At 42.6% G+C, this 24,599-nt stretch overlaps 4 long non-coding RNA genes across 7 annotated transcripts; 2 read left to right on the plus strand and 2 right to left on the minus strand.

Annotated features, from left to right (window-relative positions):
* Nucleotides 1–754: 754 nt before the first annotated feature.
* Nucleotides 755–20,233, minus strand: LOC115102831 (uncharacterized). Of its 4 annotated transcripts, XR_003859497.2 has the most exons (8): nt 20,147–20,233; nt 19,131–19,198; nt 10,766–10,899; nt 10,383–10,502; nt 2,073–2,219; nt 1,723–1,828; nt 1,167–1,280; nt 755–1,009 (listed from the first exon to the last, which is right to left on the minus strand). It is a non-coding gene; the product is annotated as an uncharacterized LOC115102831 (long non-coding RNA). The 4 variants fall into 4 exon arrangements; XR_003859498.2 differs by lacking the exons at nt 10,383–10,502; nt 10,766–10,899; nt 19,131–19,198; nt 20,147–20,233 and adding an exon at nt 9,410–9,738; XR_003859499.2 differs by lacking the exons at nt 10,383–10,502; nt 10,766–10,899; nt 19,131–19,198; nt 20,147–20,233 and adding an exon at nt 4,123–4,271 and having other exon boundaries at nt 1,735–1,828.
* Nucleotides 9,026–18,000, plus strand: LOC135563011 (uncharacterized). The gene is made up of 2 exons (XR_010460197.1): nt 9,026–9,371; nt 17,180–18,000. It is a non-coding gene; the product is annotated as an uncharacterized LOC135563011 (long non-coding RNA).
* On the plus strand, nt 19,594–23,305 carry LOC135563010 (uncharacterized). The gene is made up of 4 exons (XR_010460196.1): nt 19,594–19,682; nt 20,708–20,880; nt 22,257–22,384; nt 22,793–23,305. It is a non-coding gene; the product is annotated as an uncharacterized LOC135563010 (long non-coding RNA).
* Nucleotides 21,680–23,877, minus strand: LOC115101554 (uncharacterized). Its single transcript, XR_010460195.1, has 4 exons — nt 23,672–23,877; nt 22,820–22,877; nt 22,195–22,426; nt 21,680–21,788 (listed from the first exon to the last, which is right to left on the minus strand). It is a non-coding gene; the product is annotated as an uncharacterized LOC115101554 (long non-coding RNA).
* Between the last annotated feature and the right edge of the window lie 722 nt (nt 23,878–24,599).

The following is a 24,599-nucleotide window of genomic DNA, read 5'->3' on the forward strand; positions in this document are numbered from 1 at the left end:
TCTGTCCGAGTGGTCATTGGGTCCTTGGTCATCTCCCTGACCAAGGTCCTTCTTGCCCGGTTGCTCAGTTTGGTCGGACGGCCAGCTCTAGGCAGAATCTGGGTAGTTCCAGATTTGTTCAATTTCCCAATGATGGAGACCACTGTGCTCTTGTTAACTTTCAACACTATAATAAATTGTGGTATACCCTTCCCCAGATATATGCCTCATCACAGTACTCTCTCCGAGATCTACGGACAGTTTCTTGGACAGCATGGTATAGTTTCTGCTCTGACATACACGGTCAACTGTGGGACCTTATATAGACAGGTGTTTGTCTTTCAAATTCATGTCCAAACAGCTGAATTGGACACAGGATGACTCCAATCAAGTTGTAGTGACATCAAGGATGATCAAAGGAAATTGGATGCACCTGAGCTCAATTGGGAGTGCCATAGCAAAGGAGTGTGAATAATTATGTAAATGATATATCTATATTTAATTTTCAATACATTTGCAAACATTTATAAAAACATTTTCACTTTGTCATTATGGGGTATTGTGTGTTGACGGGTGAGCAAAAAATATGAATCAATTTCGAATTCAGTATATAGTGCACTACTTTTGACCAGGGCCCAAGTCAAAAGTAGTGCACTATATAGGGATGCCATTTGAGATGCACACTAGATATTAGTATCTAACTGACAAAAAGCGTAAAGGAATCCATGCCTTTTCATCAAATTCTAGACTGATTACAAATCAACTCATCATTCCATTTCCTAGACAGCAGAAGACTGGTTTTTAATCAGTAAATGTATCAAAAACATTGAGGATGTTCATGTAAACATCAGACAGACAAACAACTCAGAGTTCCCACTCATGTTCCTGATGTCTTTCAGTTTGTTGAACACGCCCCCTGCCGTCAGATTGGCTGGCTGGAACATTCTCTGGTTGCTACGGGAACTCTCCCCCACCAAACCCGTGTCGCCCTTCTCTGCAGCCACCGCCTTGATTTTGTCCAACTGTCACCCTGGCAACAAGAATAATAAAAACAGTAAGATGTGATAGAATTCTAAGCCCGAAAGCAAAGAGAATTAATAACAAAGATGTGTTTGAGTACGTGTGTCATACCAGTTACTTGGGCAACAGTTTATGTGTGTGCAAGCACACAAGTGTATGTCCTTTACCAATTGCTTGGGCAACAGCTTTCATCAGTACAGTTTCTTCCACTTCCAGCTCCAGTCCCAGGTAAGCAGGAACCAACTGATTGAGACACAGGTAAACACAGCTCAGCAGGTCCTCTGAGGAAGAAGAGAAAGAGAGAAAACTCAACTCAGCACACACATTGGACTCATCTACACTCTGGTTGCGTCCCAAATCACTCCCTATAGGGCACTACTTTTGACCAGAGCTTATAAGCACCCTCTTCCTTATATAATGCACTACTTTTGACCAGGGTTCTGGTCAAAAGAACTGCACTATGTAGGAAATAGGATGCAATTTGGGACACAGACCATCTGACTCATCTCAATAAGTTAGGTTGCATCCTGCAACTGGGCCAATAGCTCATGTAGTTGCTGCCAGCTCCACATGCACAAACATTAGGGAAAAAGCTAAGAAAACTATTTTATCTGGAGAGAGGATTATCAGAGCATAGACGATTTGATAATGTTTCAATGCTCCTCAATCTGGCAAAAAAAGGAATGCAATTAGTATGTAAGACGAAGTATAAGGAAAAATTACACAAGAACAAACTTCAGTCACAACTTCAGAGGTATATTAAATTCCCCTTATCTGCCAGTCTTCCTCAATCTTCTCAAAGGTACGTGCAACAGCTGAATAAGGGACCCTGTGAAAGAGAAAATGAGTCAAAACACCTCCATTGAGAGACATTATGTAAATCAAAGTATTGTGCAGGTTGTTCAATATTTAGTATTCATAAATGCACACTGTAGCAAAACAGTTTGGACTGAAAATTAAAAGCATTTGTTGGACAAGTTCAGGTAGTCCCTCTTTGGACTGAAAATTAAAACAAGCATTTGTTGGACAAGTTCAGGTAGTCCCTCTCCGATTCGTCCCCTTTGCTTTAGTACCTAGTGAACACGACCCAGGTTGAGGTATATAACAGAGGGGTGTGGAATTGTGACAAGGGGGTTGAACGTCCCCACCCCCAGCAGGCATGGTCCACCGGGTGGTAGTTGGGTCTGGACGGGTCGTACTGGGCCTGGTCCGTCTTCTCTCTGGTGGGAGAAACCACTGACATTAATACAGTATACAGTGCAGTATTCAACTCAATGAAGAAAACATTCAGGTAAAAAGTAGTGCACTTTATAGGGAATAGGTTGCCATTAGGGAAGCACCCTGAGAAATGAACATGCATATAGGGCTGGGCGATATGGCCAAAATATCATATCGCGGTATTTGAAAAACAATTGCCGGTATTCTACATTTGCTTCATGAGTAGTGTGTGACCCTTGGGTGACAACACATACAAGTGATTTCAAATAGGTCTTTCTCCATTCTGACTGTTTTATACTGTTCAATTCAACCAAAAATACATTTGATCAATTTCTGCATTTCTTGTACTCATTTGAGTTCATTTCCACACTCACGTAGGCTGGACGATATGGACAAACAATCTAGGCCATAGGGCCTCCTGAGTGGCACAGTGGTCTAAGGCATTGCGTCGCAGTGTTAGCTGTGCCACTAGAGATACCGGGAGACCCATGGGGCAGAGCACAATTGGCCCAGCTTCGTCAGGGTTAGGGAGGGTTTGGCCGGCAGGGATTGCCTTGTCCCATCGCGCACTAGCAACTCCTGTGGCAGGCCGGGCACAGTCCACGCTGACACGGTCGCCAGGTGAACGTTGTTTCCTCCGACACATTGGTGCGGCTGGCTTCCGGGTTAAGGCCTAGTGTCAAGAAGCAGTGCGGCTTGGGTTGTTCCGGAGGATGCACGGCTCTCGACCTTCGCCTCTCCCGAGTCCGTAAGGGAGTTGCAGTGATGAGACAAGACTAACTACCAATTGGATACCACGAAATTGGGGGGGGGGGGGGACAATCTAGGCCTTATTTTTAACCAAATGTTGCGATTTGACTTGCAATTTAGAGCAAAACATTTGGGTGAAATCAGTTGGAATCATGGAAATATAATTAGCGTAATATATTCTATAGTTAGAATATAATAGTGGGCAATTTGAATAGAGTTTGACGTGACAATTAATGAAAATGCCAGGGAAGCGTTATTGTGACAGGGTAGGAACCAAATAAATCTAATTAGCATAATAATAAAAAAAATCAGCTTCAAAATGTGTCTGTTTAATCTAGAAATATCTGGTATTTTGCATGGGATGCATCTCAATCCACCACATCCGCCAATAGTGGTCTTCACATCTGTGGTGGAAGTTGGCCGAGCTACAGCAGTGTTTGTCAGACCATGAGACAACCCAATATTCAGTCTTCTCACGAAAACGCCTGTACGGTTTGGCCTACACACTAATATGACCCCTTAATGGAATGGTGTTTTGCTCTAGGACAAGCCTCACAGGACTTGTCTGAAGGTAGCCCAGTACCATTTATTTTATTTTATTAAGTATACAGAGTGTACAAACCATTAGGAACACCTGCTCTTTCCATGACAGACTGACTCGGTGAATCCAGCTGAAAGCTATGATCCCTTACTGACGTCACCTGTTAAATCATCCACTTCAAATCAGTATAGATGAAGGGGATGAGACAGTTCAAATTATTTTTAAGCCTTGAGACATTGATTGTGTGCCATTCGGTGGGTGAATGGGCAAGACAAGATTTAAGTGCCTTTGAACGGGTTATGGTAGTAGCTGCCAGGAGCACCGGTTTGACTGTCAAAAACGGCAACGCTGCTGGGATTGTCGGATTTCTGATTGCCTTTACGCACCACCACTAATGAGCTGAGCTTGTCAGTATTTTTTTTCTTCACCTCCGACAGTAAGTCAACAAAGTCTTATTTTTTCATCCATTGTGAATTACAGTAATAGTTCCTCACAGTATTTGAAAGAATCTTTCCAACACTCCTGGCCTCGACAATCACCAAGACTCTGTGTGAAAGAGCAAAATATTACGATCTAATGATCCTATATATATATCAAGTGGAAACATAAAATACCTGAACACTTTTCCCTTCCGCAAAAACAGCTGTCGTGCAGGAAACCGCTGACCCGGAATAGGCTAGTTGATACAATGTCACAGCTTTGGGTGGGACCCAGTTGATTGATTTGACACAATGTTGCACTTCACTAGTTCAAGTCAAGACCGATAGATAGAAAGGGAGGCAGACGGGCGGAGTAGAGGTGAACGCGATTGAAAGAACATGCATTTGTCAAGACATTTTCTACCATTTTTATTTGTCGACTTTAGGCTCATGTATTTTACTTAGCTGATGATGGAAGTTATAGGCATGGACGGTAAGCACCGTATATCCGGGTATTTGGGAAAAGCCACGGGATGATTTATCAATACCTTTTAACCATTTCTTTAAAGTTAATACATTTTAATATTTGTAGCTACTTTAAGTAAATACCCGCAGTCACTTGAGCAATACTGTAGGAGAAAAAAGCAGATGGAGTTCATTTCACCTGTCACATTCTGAAGTTTACCGTAGTTCACCAGAACAGTTGAGCCAGCCATGTGTATGGCACAAGGGGAGAAAGCGGGAGCAGGTGAGTGCAGCTGTGTATTGACAGGGGTCGCGTTTTATCCTAGACAGAAAATACATTTGTGCAACATTTTCATCCGATGGCAAAATAAGTGCATTGCTAACGTTATTTGGCTGGCAGCCACAAAAGTAAACGAGTTTACAATATAAAATGTATTTTTTTTTACAAAAACAATGCATGGACATCATCATATATGGCTAATGTTTATCATAGAAAGAATGTAGCCAGCTCAATTTCCTAATGTTTTGCTTTAAGTTACACTTGCGTTTTACAAGCGAAAAGTAACTACACATCAGTTCGAGCGTTTTTTGAGTGGAGAAATGCAACTGATGCACGAAATTAGACTGATGCCAAGCAAAAATTACAATAAGAAGCATTTTTACATTTTGTTTTTACAAAAATAAATGTTATGCGTTATTTTTCTCCTGTGTTAACGCTAAATTCCGCTTTAATGTGACCCCTAAATTTAACTTGCTAGTTAATCAAATTAAGCGACTGAATTAATAAGGTGACAGGGCATCATATTGTGTTTTTTTTAGCGTTCGTAAGTTGTTTTGTACATATTGTTGCTGCTACCTTCTCTTATGACCACAGGAGCTTCTGGACATTGGAACTGGGATTGCTCACCTCAAACTGTACAAAGAGTTATTCTTCAATGAGTCAGACGGGAGGGATATAGACACTAGACCAGGCCCAGGTCCCTGTGATTCACTGGAAAAGGAAACTGATTTTGCGGAAAGAGATCATGATCCCTTGTGAGGATCAGGCGACGAGTGGCTAATCTGCCTTTGCCTTCCGTCCAGCTAGCTAATGCTCAATCGATGGAAAATAAATGGGATGAACTGAAAGCACGTTTATCCTACCAACGGGACATTAGTAACTGTAATATCTTATGTTTTACAGAGTCGTGTCTAAACGACACAACATTAAGAACATACAGCTGGCGGGTTATACACTATCGGCAGAATAGAACAGCAGCCTCTGCTAAGACACGGGGCGGGGGCCGGTGCATTTATGTAAACAACAGCTGGTGCATGATATCTAAGGAAGTCTCAAGGTTTTGCTCGCCTGAGGTAGATTATCTCATGACTGTAGACCACACTATCTACCTAGAGTTTATCTGTATTTTTCGTAGCAGTCAACATACCACCACTAAAACCGCACTCAATGAAACGCATACCGCCATAAGCAAACAGGAAAACGCTCATCCAGAGGCAGCGCTCCTAGTGACTGGGGACTTTAATGCAGGGAAACGTTTACATCAGTTTTACCTAATTTCTATCAGCATGTTAAATGTGCTACCAGATGGAGAAAATTCTAGAACACCTTTACTCCACACAGAGACACATACAAAGCTCTTCTCCATTTGGCAAATCTGACCATAATTCTATCCTCTTGATTCCTGCTTACAAGCAAAAATTAAAAGCAGGAAGCGCCAGATACTCTGTCTATAAAAGTGGTCAGATGAAGCAGATGCTAAACTACAAGACTGTTTTGCTAGCACAGACTGGAATATGTTCAGGGATTCTTCAGATGGCATGGAAGGAGTACACCATATCAGTCACTGGCTTTATCAATAAGTGCATTGAGGATGTTGTCCAGAAGCCATGGATTACAGGAAACATTCACACTGAGCTAAAGGATAGAGCTACGCTTTCAAGGAGTGGGAATCTAACCCGGAAGCTTATAAGAAATCCTGCTATGCCCTCCGACGAACCATCAAATAGGCAAAGTGTCAATACAGGACTAAGATCGAATCGTACTACACCAGCTCCGACGCTTGTCGGATGTGGCAGGGCCTGCAAACTAATACAGACTACAAAGGGAAGCACAGCCGAGAGCGGCCCAGTGACACGAGCCTACCAGACAAGCTAAATAACTACTATGCTCGCTTCGAGGAAAGTAACACTGAAACATGCATGAGAGCATCAGCTGTTCAGGACAACTGTGTGATCCCGCTCTCCTTGGCCGATGTGAGTAAGACCTTTAAACAGGTCAACATTCACAAGGCCGCAGGGCCAGACGGATTACCAGGATGTGCACACTGAGCATGCGCTGACCAACTGGCAAGTGTCTTCACTGGCATTTTCAACCTATCCCTGACAGTCTGTAATACCAACATTTTTCAAAGAGACCACCATAGTCCCTGTGCCCATGAACACCAAGGTAACCTGCCTAAATGACTACCGACCCGTAGCACTCACTTCTGTAGCCATGCAATGCTTTGAAAGGCTGGTCATGGCTTACGTCAACACTATTTTCCCAGAAACCCTAGACCCACTCCAATTTGCATACCGCACCAACAGATCCACAGATGATGCAATCTCTATTGCACTCCACACTGCCCTTTCACACCTGGACAAAAGGAACACCTATGTGAGAATGCTATTCATTGACTACAGCTCAGCGTTCAACACCATAGTGCCCTAAAAGCTCATCACTAAGTTAAGGACCCTGGGACTAAACACCTCCCTCTGCAACTGGGTAGGTAACAACACAACCGCCACACTGATCCTCAACACTGGGGCCCCCTCTGGTGTGTGCTTAGTCCCCTCCTGTATTCCCTGTTCACTCATGACTGCACGACTCTAACACCATCATTAAGTTAGCTGATAACAACAGTGGTAGGCCTCATCACCGACAATGATGAGACAGCTTTATTGGGAGGTGGTCAGAGATCTGACCATGTGGTGCATGGACAACAACCTCTCCCTCAACGTGATCAAGACAAAGGAGATGATTGTGGACTACAAGAAAAGGAGGACCGAGCACGCCCCATTCTCATCGACAGGGCTGTAGTGGAGCATGTTAAGAGCTTCAAGTTCCTTGGCGTCTACATCACCAACAAACTAACATGGTCAAAGCACACCAGTCAGTCGTGAAGAGGGCACAACAAAACCTATTCCTCCCCCCACCCCCTCAGGAGACTGAAAATATTTGGCATGGGTCCTCAGATCCTCAAAGTTTTACAGCTGCACCATCGAGAGCATCCTGATGGGTTGCATCACTGCCTGATATGGCAACTTCTCGGTCTCCGACTGCAAGTAACTACAGAGGGTAGTGCGTACGGCCCAGTACATCACTGGGGCCAAGCTTTCTGCCATCCGGGACCTCTATACCAGTCAGTGTCAGAATAATGGTCAAAGACTCCAGCCACCCTAGTCATAGACTGTTCTCTCTCGCTCGGCAAGCGGTACCAGAGTGCCAAGTCTAGGTCCCAGAGCCTCCTAAATAGCTTCTACCCTCAAGCCATAAGACTCCTGAACAGTTAATGAAATGGCTACCCAGACTATTTTCATTGCCCTCCCCCACCCCATCTGGAACGCTGCTGCTACTCTTATCTATGCATAGTCACTTTAACTCTACCTACATGTACATATTACCTCGACACCGGTGCCCCCGCACATTGACTCTGTACCGGTACCCCCAGTATATAGCCCCGCTATTGTTATTTACTGCTGCTCTTTAATGATTTGTTATTCTTATCTCTTATTTTGGGGGGAGATATCTTCTCAAAACTGCATGTTTTTGTATTCGGCGCATGTGACAAATAAAATTTGATTTGTTTGAAAAGTCAAAGTCCTTTGGATTAGTTATTTGTACAGCTGCCACTAACTTGATTTCCTTGGGATTTTTCTCCTCTGTACTACCACTTAACTGTATTACCACCACAACTGTAGTCAGGAGTCACATGACCGCAGTGAAATTCCACATGACCATTTTGAGTCACGGTATCTAGGCTTCTCCAAAACTGTGCTCTGATGTCTCTGATGGTCGTTAGTAGCCTACCAAACTTGCTAACAGCCAGTCGCTAATGGCCGGTACTCAGCACTCTATTGTCCTTCTAAATCCCTCCGACATCAATACAAATGAAATTACACTTTATGAGTGCCCTGGTATTCTGAGTTTGAGTGGAATAGGATCACCTGTTTGGCAGCGAGAGCCAGCTCCTCATAACTGGTTGATGCATGGAATAAAGTGTTTGTTGCACAACATTTCTATAGGCAAGGCAATTGCATGAGAAAACAGATTTGCTGGCCTCTTTTTAATAGAGGACCCTTTAGCTTTCTATAGGCTAGGACTATTATATTTATTTCTCAACTTTCCATAGATTAAGCATTTTTAAAAACTAGAGTAGCCTGCCTGGCTGGCATGAAAATGAACAGTGGGAAAAGCGTCCTTTACTATTCAAGTGCATACTGATGACGTCTTTCGTTTTTACACTGCCCCTGCTCTGACAGGTGCATGATACATGTCCCATTTGAAATCGAAACAAATTTCACACACATTTAAAGCCAAGATTAAATTGAGAATAGTCTGAATGGTGAGAGTATTATCACTTGTGAATGATGCACAGCACATGCCTTTTTCTGTGTGCAACTTTTTCAAATCAGTCGCATGCATCATGTAGCCCAGCCCATGTTTTGCATCACAAAATGGTGTAGCCCAGCTGAACGGTGTTTCCTCAGACACAGTGGTGCAGCTGGTTTCCGGGTTAAGGGAGCAGTGTGTCATGAAGAAATGCGGCTTGGCAGGGTGGTTTTTCGGAGGACGCATGGCTCTCGACTGTCGCAGCGATGGGACAAGACTAACTACCACTTGGATATCACAAAATTGGGGAGGAAAAACGGGTAAAAAGTACAAAACGATAATAAAAAAAGGAATGGCTTGGAGATCGGTTGGTGACCACTGGTGTAAAGTAAATATATGCATTATTGGCAGTTGTCTCCCTCTTACCCTTTCTTGTCTTTAATGTCCTCAGTGATACTAGCCACCTTTTCCCCTTCTCTGTGCTCAGCTTTCCTTCTCCCTCGCTCTTCTCCTTTTTGTCTTCCACACTTTTTTATTGTCTTCCACGCTTTTACTCCTATTTGTCTTTCACGCTTTTACTCCTATTTGTCTTTCACGCTTTTACTCCTATTTGTCTTTCACGCTTTTCTCCTCTGGTTTCTCCATCTTCACAGCTGCTTTCCTGGGAGCCAGATAACAGAGAAGTACAAAGCATGTTCCATTTACTTGTTCCACTGCCATCTCTGCAGCTTATAAGCCTCTTACACCACTACAGATTTCTTCTAAACTTCCCATAGCAAAGTTAGGTTAAGGCCCAAATGGCACCCTATATAATGCACTAAAATGGTTTAGGGCCTATACAGCTCTGGTCAAAAGTAGTGCACTATATAGGGAATAGGATGCCATTTGACACACTTGTTTCTTCTAAACAAACTGCAGAGAGCAAACTCATTCATATAGGATGTTTCAGTGCTAGGGAGGAAGTAAGTGTGTGGGGAAAAATCTCAAAGAAATTGCTGATAGGGGCTTTCTTGGCTTGAGGGCTTTGACACTTTGTCCTCAGTTTCTTTCGGCTCCTTTACTGCCTTTTCATTTTTAGGACTTTTCTGCTTGTCTTTGTCATCCTTTACTGCCATCTTTTGAGTTTTACGGCTTTTTCCCTTTTCCCTCCAACTTCTTTCCATCATCCTCCCCCTTCTCGGTCATGGTCTCTTTCACATTTCTTTCTCCTTCTCTTCGTCTTTAGTCTTCTCTTCACCTGTCTCTTTCTGCTCTGTTTTTTTCCCCGGCTCTACCTTAGGCATACCCACACTTTTTCCCCACCTCCATCGCTTCCTCTTCATTCTCGACAGAGAGAGAGAGTGATGCAATACAAGGGGTAGGAAGCAACACATTTGTAATGGAGGAAAATAAACCTTACCTGTGCTGTCCTGTGTTTTGTCAACCCGTGCTCTTTTTTTCTGAGGTCCTTGTTCTTCCTTCACCTCCTCCTCACTGCCACTCCTGCTGTCCAGCTCTCTCTTTGGGAACAGCTTCCTTGCTACAGAGATGACACAGAAAAATAGAGATACATTATTACTGAGCATGTGTGCAATTATGCAGCCTAATTCCTTTTTCAAACAACTTGTGTGCAAGCTTCTCTTTACTTTTTGTAATAATTCCCACGCACCTGCAACGAGTAAGACCAGATGTGAGTTTATTTTTTTCATTTTTCAAACACCTTTGAAAATGCAAGCTGCACTAGATAACATGGACAGTTAACAGCGTGTTATTAGAGGCTGATGGACTTGTTTAGAGACTGACCGGTCCGGCGCTTGAGTATTACTGGAGGTGGACATGGCAGTTTCAGGGGTGGCAGCTGGGGTCACCGGTGTAGCAGGAGTGACGGGGGCAGCAGCAGGGTACAAGGGGGTGGGGAGTGCCTTGAATACTTCATCCTGTGGGGGAAAGAAAAAAGTTCTTACTCAGATCTACACACACACACACGTGCGTGCACACATACTTTGCCTCGTCTTTAATTGCATAGACCAGGGTCTTAAAGTAGGAGTGCTGATCTAGAACCCGTTTTGCCTTTTAGATTCTAATGAATAAGATTACATGGCCAGGGGGGACCTGATCCTACTATGAGGCGCTTTGTAAATACAGGCCCAGTGCAGGGTGTGCAAATAATCTCCTTATTAGAGAGGGTTTACATAGAGAAGGAAATGTGGTGGGAAATGTAGTAGCTACCTTGTCCTTCCTGGGTAGGACAGCTCTGTCCTCTTGTTCCTGTTTGACTGCCTGTTCTTTCCCGACTGGAGCCTCATCACTGTCCAGGATCTGACGACTGCGTTTACTGAACTTTTTGACTTGCGAATCAGGCTGGTTGTGGACTCCATTCGGCACTTTGAGAGAACTTTTGACAGGTCTAGCAAGTGTCGTGTCTTTGGCATCATTAAAAGTGAAGACTTTTAATTTCTTACTTTCACTTCTCTGTAATTATTATTATTACGCGATTAAACTAATCATGTAAATGTAATTAACTAGGAAGTCTGGGCACCAAGGAAATCTTATGATTAAAGTCATAATTTTCCTAATATAATTCTTCAGATGACTTAATATCTGATCCATTAGTCTAATTAATTATTCTTTACCTCATGTTAGTCTCATTCCAAATGTCGGAAATTGTAGGTTATATGCACGAACCCAGCCTTTACTATGAATCATCCATACACCAATTATCTTAATAGTTTATTTACTAACTAAATAATCACAGAAATGCATAAACAAACAGATATGGTTACAAGGAAATGATTGGGGAGGTTCCTTAGTGGGCTAAGCCAATATGACTGCTTGGTGGACAAAGGGAAGTGGGTGTGGACTGAACAGCGGGAAAGACCAACAAAAGGAATCACTACAGTTGATCATTATATTAATTGAAATGCTAATCCTTTGCACATGACTGCTCACTCATTCGGGAATAACTGCAATCAATATATATTCACGATCAGTGTGTTGTTGTGGAATCGTCCGTCTGTCAGAGTTCATACGAGTCTCTCTCGCTCTGCCTCCCTGAAGATCAAGTCTTACGTGGTTAAAATGGATACTTCAGAGTACCATTACGAAATGTTCTCATAGAATAGATGTTTCGGCAGTTGTCGGTAGAGGTCGACCGATTTATGATTTTTCAATGCCTATACCAATTATTGGAGGACCAAAAAAAAGCCGATGCCGATTTTTAATTAGTTTTTTAAATTTTTTATATATATTTGTATTAATGACAATTACAACAATACTGAATGAACACTTATTTTAAACATCAATAAAATGAATTTAGTCTCAAATAAATAATGAAACATGCTCAATTTGGTTTAAATAATGCACAAACAAAGTGTTGGAGAAGTAAAAGTGCAAAATATGCTATGTAAAAAAGCTCATGTTTAAGTTCCTTGCTCAGAACATGAAAACATATGAAAGCTGGTGGTTCCTTTTAACATGAGTCTTCAACATTCCCAGGTAATGTTTAGGTTGTAGTTATTATAGGACTATTTCTCTCTATACCATTTGTATTTCATATACCTTTGACTATTGGATGTTCTAATAGGTACTTTAGTATTGCCAGCCTAATTTCGGGAGTTGATAGGCTTGAAGTCATAAATATCGCAACGTTTGAAGCACAGTGAAGAGCTGCTGACAAATGCAGGAAAGTGCTGTTTGAATGAATGCTTACGAGCCTGCTGCTGCCTACCACCGCTCAGTCAGACTGCTCTATCAAATCAGACTTAATTATAATATAATAACACGCAAATACGAGCCTTAGGTCATTAATATGGTCAAATACGGAAACTATCATTTAAAAAAAAAAAACATTCATTCTTTCAGTGAAATACAGAACCAACGGGTGGCATTTATAAGTCTATATATTGCTGTTACATTGCACAACCTTCAATGTTACGTCATAATTATGTAAAATTCTGGCAAATTAGTTTGCAACAAGCCAGGCGGCCCAAACTGTTGCATATACCCTGACTCTGAGCGCAATGAAGGCAAGAGAAGTGACAATTTCCCTAGTTAATATTTCCTGCTAACATTAATTTCTATTAACTAAATATGCAGGTTTAAAAATATATACTTCTGTGTATTGATTTTAAGAAAGGCATTGATGTTTATGGTTAGGTATATTCGTGCAACGATCGTGCTTTTTTCGCAAATGCGCTTCTGTTAAATCATCCCCCGTTTGGCGAAGTTTATTGTCTTTGTTAGGAAGAAATGGTCTTCACACAGTTTGAAACAAGCCAGGCGGCCCAAACTGCTGCATATACACTGACTGTTGCACAGAACGCAAGAGAAGTGACACAATTTCCCCAGTTAAAAGAAATTCATGTTAGCGGGCAATAAACTAAATATGCAGGTTTAAAAATATATACTTGTGTATTGATTTTAAGAAAGACATGGATGTTTATGGTGAGGTACACATTGGCGAAGTAGGCTGTGATTCAATGATAAATTAACAGGCACCGCATTGATTATTTGCAACCCAGGACAAGCTAGATAAACTAGTAATATCATCATTGATTGTTTTTTTATAAGATAAGTTTAATGCTAGCTAGCACCTTGGTTCCTTGCTGCACTCACATAACAGGTAGTCAGCCTGCCACGCAGTCTCCTGTGGAGTGCAATGTAATCGGCCATAATCTGTGTCCAAAAATGCAGATTACCGATTGTTATGAAAACTTGAAATCGTCCCTAATTAATCAGCCATTCCGATTAAATCGGCCGACCTCTAGTTGTCGGTCTTCACATCCCGGGTGGGGGGGGGGGGGGGGGGGTGTGAGAGCCAATGACTTGGTTGAACTTGAAAGGAATACAATTCTCCTTCCTTTAAAAGGTTTATCACCTTACATTTCACAAATAGTTTTATCTTTACTCATTAATTTTATACAAGAATTGGATGCAAACACCATAATTGATAAATGTACATATTCAAAGATCTAGTCGTGTGTTTCCTGTCCTCTCGGAGGTCACCAAATGAAACACACTCGTCATACCCGTCCCTTAAGTGTCCACGGACTATTCCCACCTCACAAGTGGACCTTTTGTATCAAATCCCCAAAATGGGGATTTAGGAGTTATCCATGTGAAATCCTTTGTTCTCTCTGTGTCTCTTTCTGTAGACCGACACTGCAACAAATTATCATATCATCCTTTGCTTTCATCACAGCTAATTGCTTTGTCATCCAAGCAACGGCTAGGCCCCAAGTGGCTAGGTCCCAATTCCTTTTTGTAGTGCACTGCTTTTGACCAGGACGCATAGAAGTCTGGTCAAAAGTACTGCAATATGTGCCATTTGAGACGCAGATGGGGTACAGTTTAAGCTTGAGGCATTTCCAAGTTATATTCTTAAAGAATCAACAGTACCAGTCAAAAGTTGACACACCTAATTCCAGGGTTTTTCCCTTTTTCTTTATTATTTTCTACGTTGTAGAATAGCATAGACAAACTATGAAAACACAATCATGTAGTTTAAAAAATAAAGTGTTAAACAAATCAAAATATATTTGAGATTCTTCAAAGTAGCCACAGATTGCCTTGACAGCTTTGCACACTCTTGCCATTCTCTCAACCAGCTTCCTGATGTAGTCATCTGGAATGCATTTAAATTAACAGTTCATTTGTGGAAATACCATTCCAAGATGGCGTAGCAGTCAGACGTCTTTGTCTTGTCTCGTCCCATGTAAATATATTTTTATATATTTTTCTTTTCCCTAAAACACTTCAGCGAACAGGCCTTTCTAAACGACCTGGCCAGGGTATCCTGGAATGACATTGACCTCATTCCGTCAGTAGAGGATGCCTGGTTATTCTTTAAAAGTGCCTTCCTCACCATCTTAAATAAGCATGCTCCATTCAAAAAATGTATAACTAGGAATATATATAGCCCTTGGTTCACTCCAGACCTGTCTGCCCTTGACCATCACATCATTACCATCGAATAGCCCCCGTGATATGCAACTTTTCAGGGAAGTTTAGGTACCAATATACACAGGCAGTTAGGAAAGCTAAGGCTAGCGTTTTCAAGCAGAAATTTGCATCCTGTAGTACAAACTCAAGTGTTCTGGGACACTGTAAAGTCCATAGAGAATAAGAGCACCTCCCAACTGCCCACTGCACTAAGGCTAGGAAACAATGTCACCACCGATAAATCCACAATAATTGATCATTTCAATTAGCATTTTTCTACGTCTGGCCATGCTTTCCACCTGGCTACCCCTACCCCGGTCAACAGTCCTGCGCTCCCCACAGCAACTCGCCCAAGCCTCCCCACTTCTCCTTCACCCAAATCCAGAAAGCTGATATTCTGAAAGAGCTGCAAAATCTGGACCCCTACAAATCAGCCGGGCTAGACAATCTGGACCCTCTTTCTGAAATTATCTGCCGAAATTGCAACCCCTATTACTAGCCTGTTTAACCTCTCATTCATACCGTCTGAGATTCCCATAGATTGGAAAGCTGCCGTAGTCATCCACCTCTTCAAAGGGAGGGACACTCTTGACCCAAACTGCTACAGACCTATATCTATTCTACCCTGCCTTTCTAAGGTCTTTGAAAGCCAAGTTAACAAACAGATTACCGACCATTTTGAATCTGAACATACCTTCTCCGCTATGCAATCTGGTTTCAGAGGTGGTCATGGGTGCACCTCAGCCACGTTTAAGGTCCTAAACGATATCATAACCGCCATCGATAAGAGACATTACTGTGCAACCTTATTCATCGACCTGGCTAAGGATTTCGACTCTGCCAATCACAACATTCTTATTGGCAGACTCAACAGCCTTGGTTTCTCAAATGATCGCTTGGTTCACCAACTACTTCTCCGATAGAGTTCAGTATGTCAAATCGGAGGGCCTGTTGTCCGGACCTCTGGCAGTCTCTATGGGGGTGCCACAGGGTTCAATTCTCAGGCCGACTCTTCTCTGTATATATCAATGTCGCTCTCGCTGCTGGTGATTCTTTGAGCCACCTCTACGCAGACGACACCATTCTGTATACCTCTGGCCCTTTGTTGGACACTGTGTCAACTAACCTCCAAGATGAGCTTCAATGCCATGCAACTCTCCTTCTGTGGCCTCCAACTGCTCTTAAATGCAAGTAAAACTGAATGTATGCTCTTCAACCGATCGCTGCCCGCCCACCCATCCAGCATCACTACTCTGGATGGTTCTGACTTAGGTATTTGTAGTTGTCCACATATTCTAGGTGTCTGATTAGACTGTAAACTCTCCTTCCAGACTCACATTAAACATCTCCAATACAAAATTAAATCTAGAATCGGCTTCCTATTTCGCAACAAAACATCCTTCACTCATGCTGCCAAACATCATAAAACTGAGCATCCTACCGATCCTAGACTTCTGCGATGTAATTTATAAAATAGCTTCCAATACTCTACTCAGCAAACTGGATGCAGTCTATCACAGTGCCATCCGTTTTGTCACCAAAGCCCCATATACTACCCACCACTGCGACCTGTATTCTCTCGTTGGCTGGCCCTCGCTTCATACTCATTGCCAAACCCACTGGCTCCAGGTCATCTACAAGTCTCTAAATGGTAAAGCCCTGCCTTATCTCAGCTCACTGGTCACCATAGTAGCACCCACCCGTCGCACGAGCTCCAGCAGGTATATCTCACTGGTCACCCCCAAAGCCAATTCTTCCTTTGGCCGCCTCTCCTTCCAGTTCTCTGCTGCCAATGACTGGAACGAACTGCAAAAATCTCTGAAACTGGAGACTCCCTCTCTAGCTTTAAGCACCAGCTGTCAGAGCAGCTCACACATCTCTGTAAATAGCTCATCCAATCTACCTCATCCACATACTGTATTTATTCATCTTGCTCCTTTGCACCCCAGTATCTCAACTTGCACATTCATCTTCTTGCCATATTATGGCAAGAACAGCTCAGCTCTAGTGGTGTGGGGGCTGTGCTTTGGCAAAGTGGGTGGGGTTATATCCTTCCTGTTTGGCCCTGTCCGGGGGTGTCCTCGGATGGGGCCACAGTGTCTCCTGACCCCTCCTGTCTCAGCCTCCAGTATTTATGCTGCAGTAGTTTATGTGTCGGGGGGCTGGAGTCAGTTTGTTATATCTGGAGTACTTCTCCTGTCCTATTCGGTGTCCTGTGTGAATCTAAGTGTGCGTTCTCTAATTCTCTCCTTCTCTCTTTCTTTCTCTCTCTCGGAGGACCTGAGCCCTAGGACCATGCCCCAGGACTACCTGACATGATGACTCCTTGCTGTCCCCAGTCCACCTGGCCATGCTGCTGTTCCAGTTTCAACTGACCTGAGCCCTAGGACCATGCCCCAGGACTACCTGACATGATGACTCCTTGCTGTCCCCAGTCCACCTGGCCATGCTGCTGCTCCAGTTTCAACTTCCACCTGACTGTGCTGCTGCTCCATTTTCAACTGTTCTGCCTTATTATTATTCGACCATGCTGGTCATTTATGAACATTTGAACATCTTGGCCATGTTCTGTTATAATCTCCACCCGGCACAGCCAGAAGAGGACTGGCCACCCCACATAGCCTGGTTCCTCTCTAGGTTTCTTCCTAGGTTTTGGCCTTTCTAGGGAGTTTTTCCTAGCCACCGTGCTTCTACACCTGCATTGCTTGCTGTTTGGGGTTTTAGGCTGGGTTTCTGTACAGCACTTTGAGATATCAGCTGATGTACGAAGGACTATATAAATACATTTGATTTGATTTCTGCACATCCTACCATTCCAGTGTTTAATTGCTATATTGTAATTACTTTGCCACCATGGCCTATTTATTGCCTTACCTCTCTTATCCTACCTCATTTGCACATGCTGTATATAGATTTTTCTACTGTATTATTGATTGTATGTTTCTTCAATAAGTGACTGTTGTATGTGTCTCACTGCTTTGCTTTATCTTGGCCAGGTCGCAGTTGCAAATGAGAACTTGTTCTCAACTAGCCTACCTGGTTAAATAAAGGTGAAATATATATATTTTTAAATTAAATTTAAAAAATGCTTTCCTTAATGCGTTTGAGCCAATCAGTTGTGACAAGGTAGGGATGGTATAAGATAACCCTATTTGGTAAAAGACCAAGTCCATATTATGGCAAGAACAGCTCAAATAAGCAAAGAGAAACGACAGTCCATCATTACCTTAAGACATGAAGGTCAGTCAATGTGGAAAATGTCAACAACCTTAAGTTTCTTCAGTTGCAAAAAACATCCAGGTCTATGATTAAACTGGCTCTCATGAGGACTGCTACAGGAAAGGAAGACCCAGAGTTACCTCTACTGCAGAGGATAAGGTCACTTGACCTCTGAAATTGCAGCCCAAATAAATGCTTCAGAGTTCAACAGACACATCTCAACATCAATTGTTCAAAGGAGTCTGTGTGAATCAGGCCTTCGTGGTTGAATTGCTGCAAAGAAACCACTACTAAAGGATACCAATAATAAGAAGAGACTTGCTTGGGTCAAGAAACACAAGCAATGGACATTAGACCGGTGGAAATCTGTCCTTTGGTCTGATGAGTCCAAATGTGAGACTATTGGTTCCAGCCGCCGTGTCTTTGAGACGCAGAGTAGGATAATCTCTTCGTGTGATTCCCACCGTGAAGCATGGAGGAGGAGGAGTGATGGTGTGGGAGTGCTTTGCTGGTGACACTTTCTGTGATTTATTTAGAATTCAAGGCACACTATACTAGCATGGCTGCCGCAACATTCTGCAGCAATACCCCATCCCATCTGGTTTAAGCTTAGTGGGACAATCATTTGTTTTTCAACAGGAAAATGAACCAAAAACACACCTCCAGGCTGTGTAAGGGCTATTTGACCAATGAGAGTGATTGCGTTCTGCATCAGATGACCTCTCCCCAATCAAACGACCTCAACCTAACTGAGATGGTTTGGGATGAGTTGGACTGCAGAGTGAAGGAAAAGCAGCCAACACCAGCAAATGTGGGAACTCCTTCAAGACTTTTGGAAACGCATTCCTTATGAAGTTTGTTGAGAGAATGCAAAGAGTGTGCAAAGCTGTCATCAAGGCAAAGGGTAGCTACTTTGAAGAATCTCATGTGTACTGGTTCTGTACATCATTAAATGTATAAGTCCAAAAATGTATGTAGAAACTAAGGATTTTAGCTTTAAAACACTTACTCTAGTTTCTCCTTCACTGGTCCATCAAACTTTGCTTTCCTTTGCCAGTTTGGGACTGGAAGAAAGAGCTATAGAAAATGGAAGAGAAGTCAGAAACATAAATATGGACTGTCAACAAGGCAAAGGTATACAGAGTCATAGCTAGATGTCTATTTAGGTAGGTGTCAACTTGAATTTTGAGTCAGTATTAGGGTGTTAGGTCTAGTGACAAAACCTGGACGCTGTGCGAGAATTCTACTGTTTGATAATGGTGCTCACTTTATGAAAAATGCTTTTTTGATCAACTGAATTGAAATATGTGCATAAATATCTTCCTTAATAGGTTGTGAATAAGGTATGTTTAATGTCTGATAAATAGTTTGTGATCATTTCTCTATCGGGGAGCTCCCACAAATCAGTGGGACCAGAACGGTTTGACGCTTCGTCCATTTCAGGTGGCGTTATCTTGTCCAATCATATACAATTAGGGTATCACCTCCAAGTTCACTGACGTCTGGAATGAGTTTTGTGGAGGAGCAAGCTAAAATAAAAATAAAATGCCTAAGTGATAAGGTAAGCAAGGTTCCATCTACGTGACTCAAACGCATATCACTAGGTAGCTAACGCGTTAAACAGCTCAGATTCTTTGGAACAGTTTGCATGCGGAATTGTTGAAGCGATCATGTTTACTGCGAGTAGGCCGATATCGTTTATTGTATAAGCTCTGAAAATGTCTTGTTGATTGGTCGTTCCTCCTTGAGATATGAGTTTTAGTTTGTTAACCTGAGTTCACCTGTGTTGTTGGTCCCATTTTTGTAAAAGGCTTCGTCACATTGACCTGTGCATTAATTAGCACAAGATTCAAGTGCGCTTGAAGTTACTTGGATAATGTCGAAGACACTGGCTGTACTAAAACGTTAAAGTTACTTACGCTATGCTTCGCTGCATGTTATTTAATTTTCCGTTGTGGTCAATTGTATTTAAATGCAAATTCCTTGCTTAACACTGAAATTAAACCAACACCACACGGACATTACCTGTGCAGAAATGCGATCGAAATGTTCGGTGACTTCAGACGATTCTCCCGGGGAAATGTTTTTTGAGCCATTAGCAGCTGTGATACTGTCTCCAGCTGGAGTGGAGTCGTGTAGCTACAGCACGATACTGGTGATTTATGGGGATGCTTTATTAGTCTTTAGGTAGACCAAATAGTTTTATTTTTTTATATTCATAAAGCACAGGACAACAATTTGACAAGTGAAATATTTGATAATACATAAACTACATCTCTGTTGAAGATTGTAGAAAGTTCACTGTTCATACAATTCATCATACATATCATACAGTTGCTATTTATCTGCTCTATACATGAAGTGCTTTGTTACACAAACATATTATAAAACGACCTCAATAGGAACAATACTATTATAAAATTGTAACTTCAATATCAGCCTTTTCAGCAAAAAACTACAGACAAAGACCTATTATAATGTCAAGAGGAAATTCTCTCCTGCATTTCACCTCCTCTGACTCTACTCTCCATCAACATTTCCCACATTTCTCTCTCCTGTTTTGATCCCACTCTCTTTCGCTCCCAGTCCCACACGAAGGGTGGTGGTTCTGTTCACATTGTTCAAACCCCACTCTGAGCCCACCTTGGTTGGCCAGCCGTTGGGGTGGAGGTGTAAAGCAGCAGTGATGGGAGGTGGAAGGACTGTTGAGAGTTCACTCGGGTTAGAGCTCCCAGGAGGAGGGGGCACAGAGAGGAAAGGTAAGTGTCCCTGAAGATAGTGGGACTGAGGGAACGGGATTGGCTTCTGGAGGCAGTACGGAAGCAGGAGAGGGTGTGTGACGCACTGGAGGGCTGTCAATCAAAAGAAAGACAGACAGACACCACACACAGTCAGTCAGCCACATACACATTGATTTACATCAAAAGATGGCACAAATATCTTGAGGACAAGGGGCTATATGTATTATGCATCTCAGAGTAGGAGTGCTGATCTAGGATCAGTTCTCTCTTGTCCATATAATCTTATTCATTGTAATCTGAAAGGCAAAACAGCACTCCTAATCTGAGAAGGTTGATACATACAGCCCCTGAAATCTTGGAGGCCAAAATGAGCACTGAGTAACATCAAATCAATTGAAGCGGAATGATATGATCAATCATCAATATGGTGGAGTGTGTTATCATGAGGTTTTATGGGAGGGAGGGTTGGGTTCTTACCTCTGTCCATCATGGCCCCTCTCCCTCCTCCACACAGTGGGGCCCCAGTCACCCCACCCTCAGGGAGGGGGAACGGAAGAGGGGCACTCTGTACCAGCTGGGAGGGACAGGGATGGTATGGAGATGGTCAAAAAGAGAAGGTGTGTTCATAACATTACATCCTTACATGCAGTGAGGTTGGTATGGTTGTGAGATGGTAGGATATGTGTAATTATCTGTGTCCCAAATGGAACCCTATTCCCTGTATAGTGCACTACTTTAGACCATAGCTCTTTATAGGGAACCGGGTGCCTTTTGGGACGCACACCTTGAGATAAACGGGGGATATAATGACCTGGTGGCAAGGTGGGTACCCTGGGTAGTTAACCAGGATCAGTTTACTGAAGTTAAACTTGTAGGTGAATCTCTTCCCTTTGGTCTTATGAAGAATCCTCTTATTATAGTAGTACCTGTTGGTAACAAAGAAGGAGCAACAGTAGTATTGACACTGTATGTGTAGCAGTGGAGGCTGCTGAAGGGAGGACGGCTCATAATAATGTCTGGAATGGAGCCAATGGAACGGCATCAAACCATGTGTTTGTGTTTGATACCATTCCACTGATGCCGCTCCAGCCATTACCACGAGCCCTTCCTCACCAACTAAGGTGCCACCAACCTCCTGTGATATGTAGCCTGATCCACCATCCTGACTTCACTAAGGTCGAGATCAGGATGGTTGAACGAGGCTACTGTATGTGAGTTTAGCGTGTGTGTGTGTGTGTGTGCGTGCATGCATGACTTGTGTGTTTGTGGAATTACAGTTACATCTGTAAAACATCATCATCATCACCATTTGAGTGTGTTATGTCACCTCACCTCAGTGCTCTGCTCAGCTTGTCATAGTTCATGTGGGGTTTGCCTTTCCTTTCTCCCCACAGCCTCGCCAGCCTCTCAGGGTCTCTGATGACAAACTCCCCCCACTCCCCTCCCCATCCGATCGCCCCGCCCTCACCCCGCCCAAGGAGTTCCAACAGGAAGTGCCACAGCTGCACCTGTCTGGAACCAGGTGACCATGCAGGCTTGTATGCCCAATCAGGGAATAACACTGCTAACAGGAAGAGACAGGAGGAATCGTTAGATTAAACACACAGGCTCTTTATCAGTTTGGTTTTCTTCCATTCCTCGCATCCTCTCTCCTCACCTACTTCTCAACCGTATTGTAGTAGAAGGTCAGAGGTCCTTTCCTTCGGACCTTCGTCTCCAATTAGTTTTGAGAAGGACGAGAGGAGAGAGGATGCAAGCAAATCAAGGAAATACGATTGAGATTTGCTTGCAGAGAGAAATGCATAGACACAGACACCTACGTAGACCACGCAAACCTCAATTTGCAATGGTAGCAAATGCATTGTAAAATGTGCGCACACACTGTACCTGCCCAGTGCCTAAATTATGTCATTACTTACTCATGTTTTAGGGACACAATATAAAGTGGGACCCTTACTTCTGCTCCAATATGGTGAGGGAAGGGATCCTATAGAGGCGTGACAGTTACACTGCATCTGTAAAAAATCATCATCGTCATCTTTATCTTCGTCGCCATAATCATCATCACTACCACGGTGAAGCCATATTTTCAAGAACATCTGTAAAGTTGTTTGATTATCTTCATTACCACAGTAAGGTATTGAAATAAGGTATATAAATCACTTTCTTTCATCTTTCTTTATGAAGTGGATGACAAATGACAGTAACAGTCACAGCAGAAATGCAGTCAATAATCATATTAGAAAACTTCAAATGTATAAAGATTTGTTTCTATAAATGTCAAATATTTATGTTAAGATGTTACAATAGCAATCCAATGTCATCCTAAGCAGCTGATTCCTCTTCACACTGAAGTAATATGATTGCATCATCATTGTTGATGGCCTCCAAAAATACCATTCCACCAACCTAGACTGAAACGTGCATTTAATCATGGGACAAATAAAACATACCGTCTCTTAAAATGTCATTCGTTTGTTTGTAAAAATGCTCACATTTAGAAAGGAAAGCAGACAATTTCATGTAATTTGTAGTTTTGTTACAACTTCTTAGCAAATAGATATACAGTACAGTTATAAGAACCAACAAACAATTGCAGCATGAAAGCAGAATCGGCCATCACAGCACACAGCTGAACTGCGGATGTTTTTACTCAACAACCTATACGATTCCTCCAATTTCAGGAACAGAATAGAATCGAATAACTTTATTTTTCCCTTGGGTGAACTTCTTATTTTTTGGAGTGGTTAAACAATGAACTAACACAAGCAGAGGAGGAAATGTGATATAAGAGTGGTGCTATAGTTACCTCTGTGGCCAGTGTTGCAGAAATGTAGGCTGATGCTTCTCCAGATGAGCAGAGAAGAGCAGTTTGTCTGTTAGTCCCCTTGACGAAGTCTGGACAGATTGAGGGACAGCAGTCTGTCAGAATCGAGCTTATACCCCCATCCCATCTACCTTTCTCTCCTACCCTCCTCCTTCCTCGCTCTCCACGCCTTCCACTGTTCTTCTTTCCTACCGTCCCATGATCTAGACTTAAACTAAAGAGATCGCTATGATTGCCAGTGTGGTGACATTCAAAATGTACATATTTATTTATTTCTTTGTCAGGGACCATGTACAACATGCCATTGCACCAGATTTAGCTAGATCGCTAATTTTCATCTGTTGTCCCTGGGCAGAAAACAATCATCAATACATCATTACAATGCTACGATATAACACACTATTAATATATACAATATAACAAATCATAATATACAACAATAGACAATATAATGATAATATTACATCACAGTTTAAATGTCCCGTTGGTCCTACAGTATCTAACAACATAAGAGTCGGAACGTCCAAGCAAACCATATGGGCTCTGGTCAAAAGTAGTACACTGTATAGGGAATAGGGTTCCTTTTAGGACACAGTCTGTTTTCACCTATGAATAGTGTCTTTGATCAAGGAACAGCAAGGCAGACAGTATAAGTAAAGTTAGGGGGAGATGGGTTCTGGTCAAAAGTAGTACACTGTATAGGGAATAGGGTTCCTTTTAGGACGCAGTCTGTTTTCACCTATGAATAGTGTCTTTGATCAAGGAACAGCAAGGCAGACAGTATAAGTAAAGTTAGGGGGAGATGGGTTCTGGTCAAAAGTAGTACACTGTATAGGGAATAGGGTTCCTTTTAGGACGCAGTCTGTTTTCACCTATGAATAGTGTCTTTGATCAAGGAACAGCAAGTCAG

The sequence above is a fragment of the Oncorhynchus nerka genome, linkage group LG20 (genome assembly GCF_034236695.1).
Source record: "Oncorhynchus nerka isolate Pitt River linkage group LG20, Oner_Uvic_2.0, whole genome shotgun sequence".
In the NCBI taxonomy this organism is placed as follows: domain Eukaryota; kingdom Metazoa; phylum Chordata; class Actinopteri; order Salmoniformes; family Salmonidae; genus Oncorhynchus; species Oncorhynchus nerka.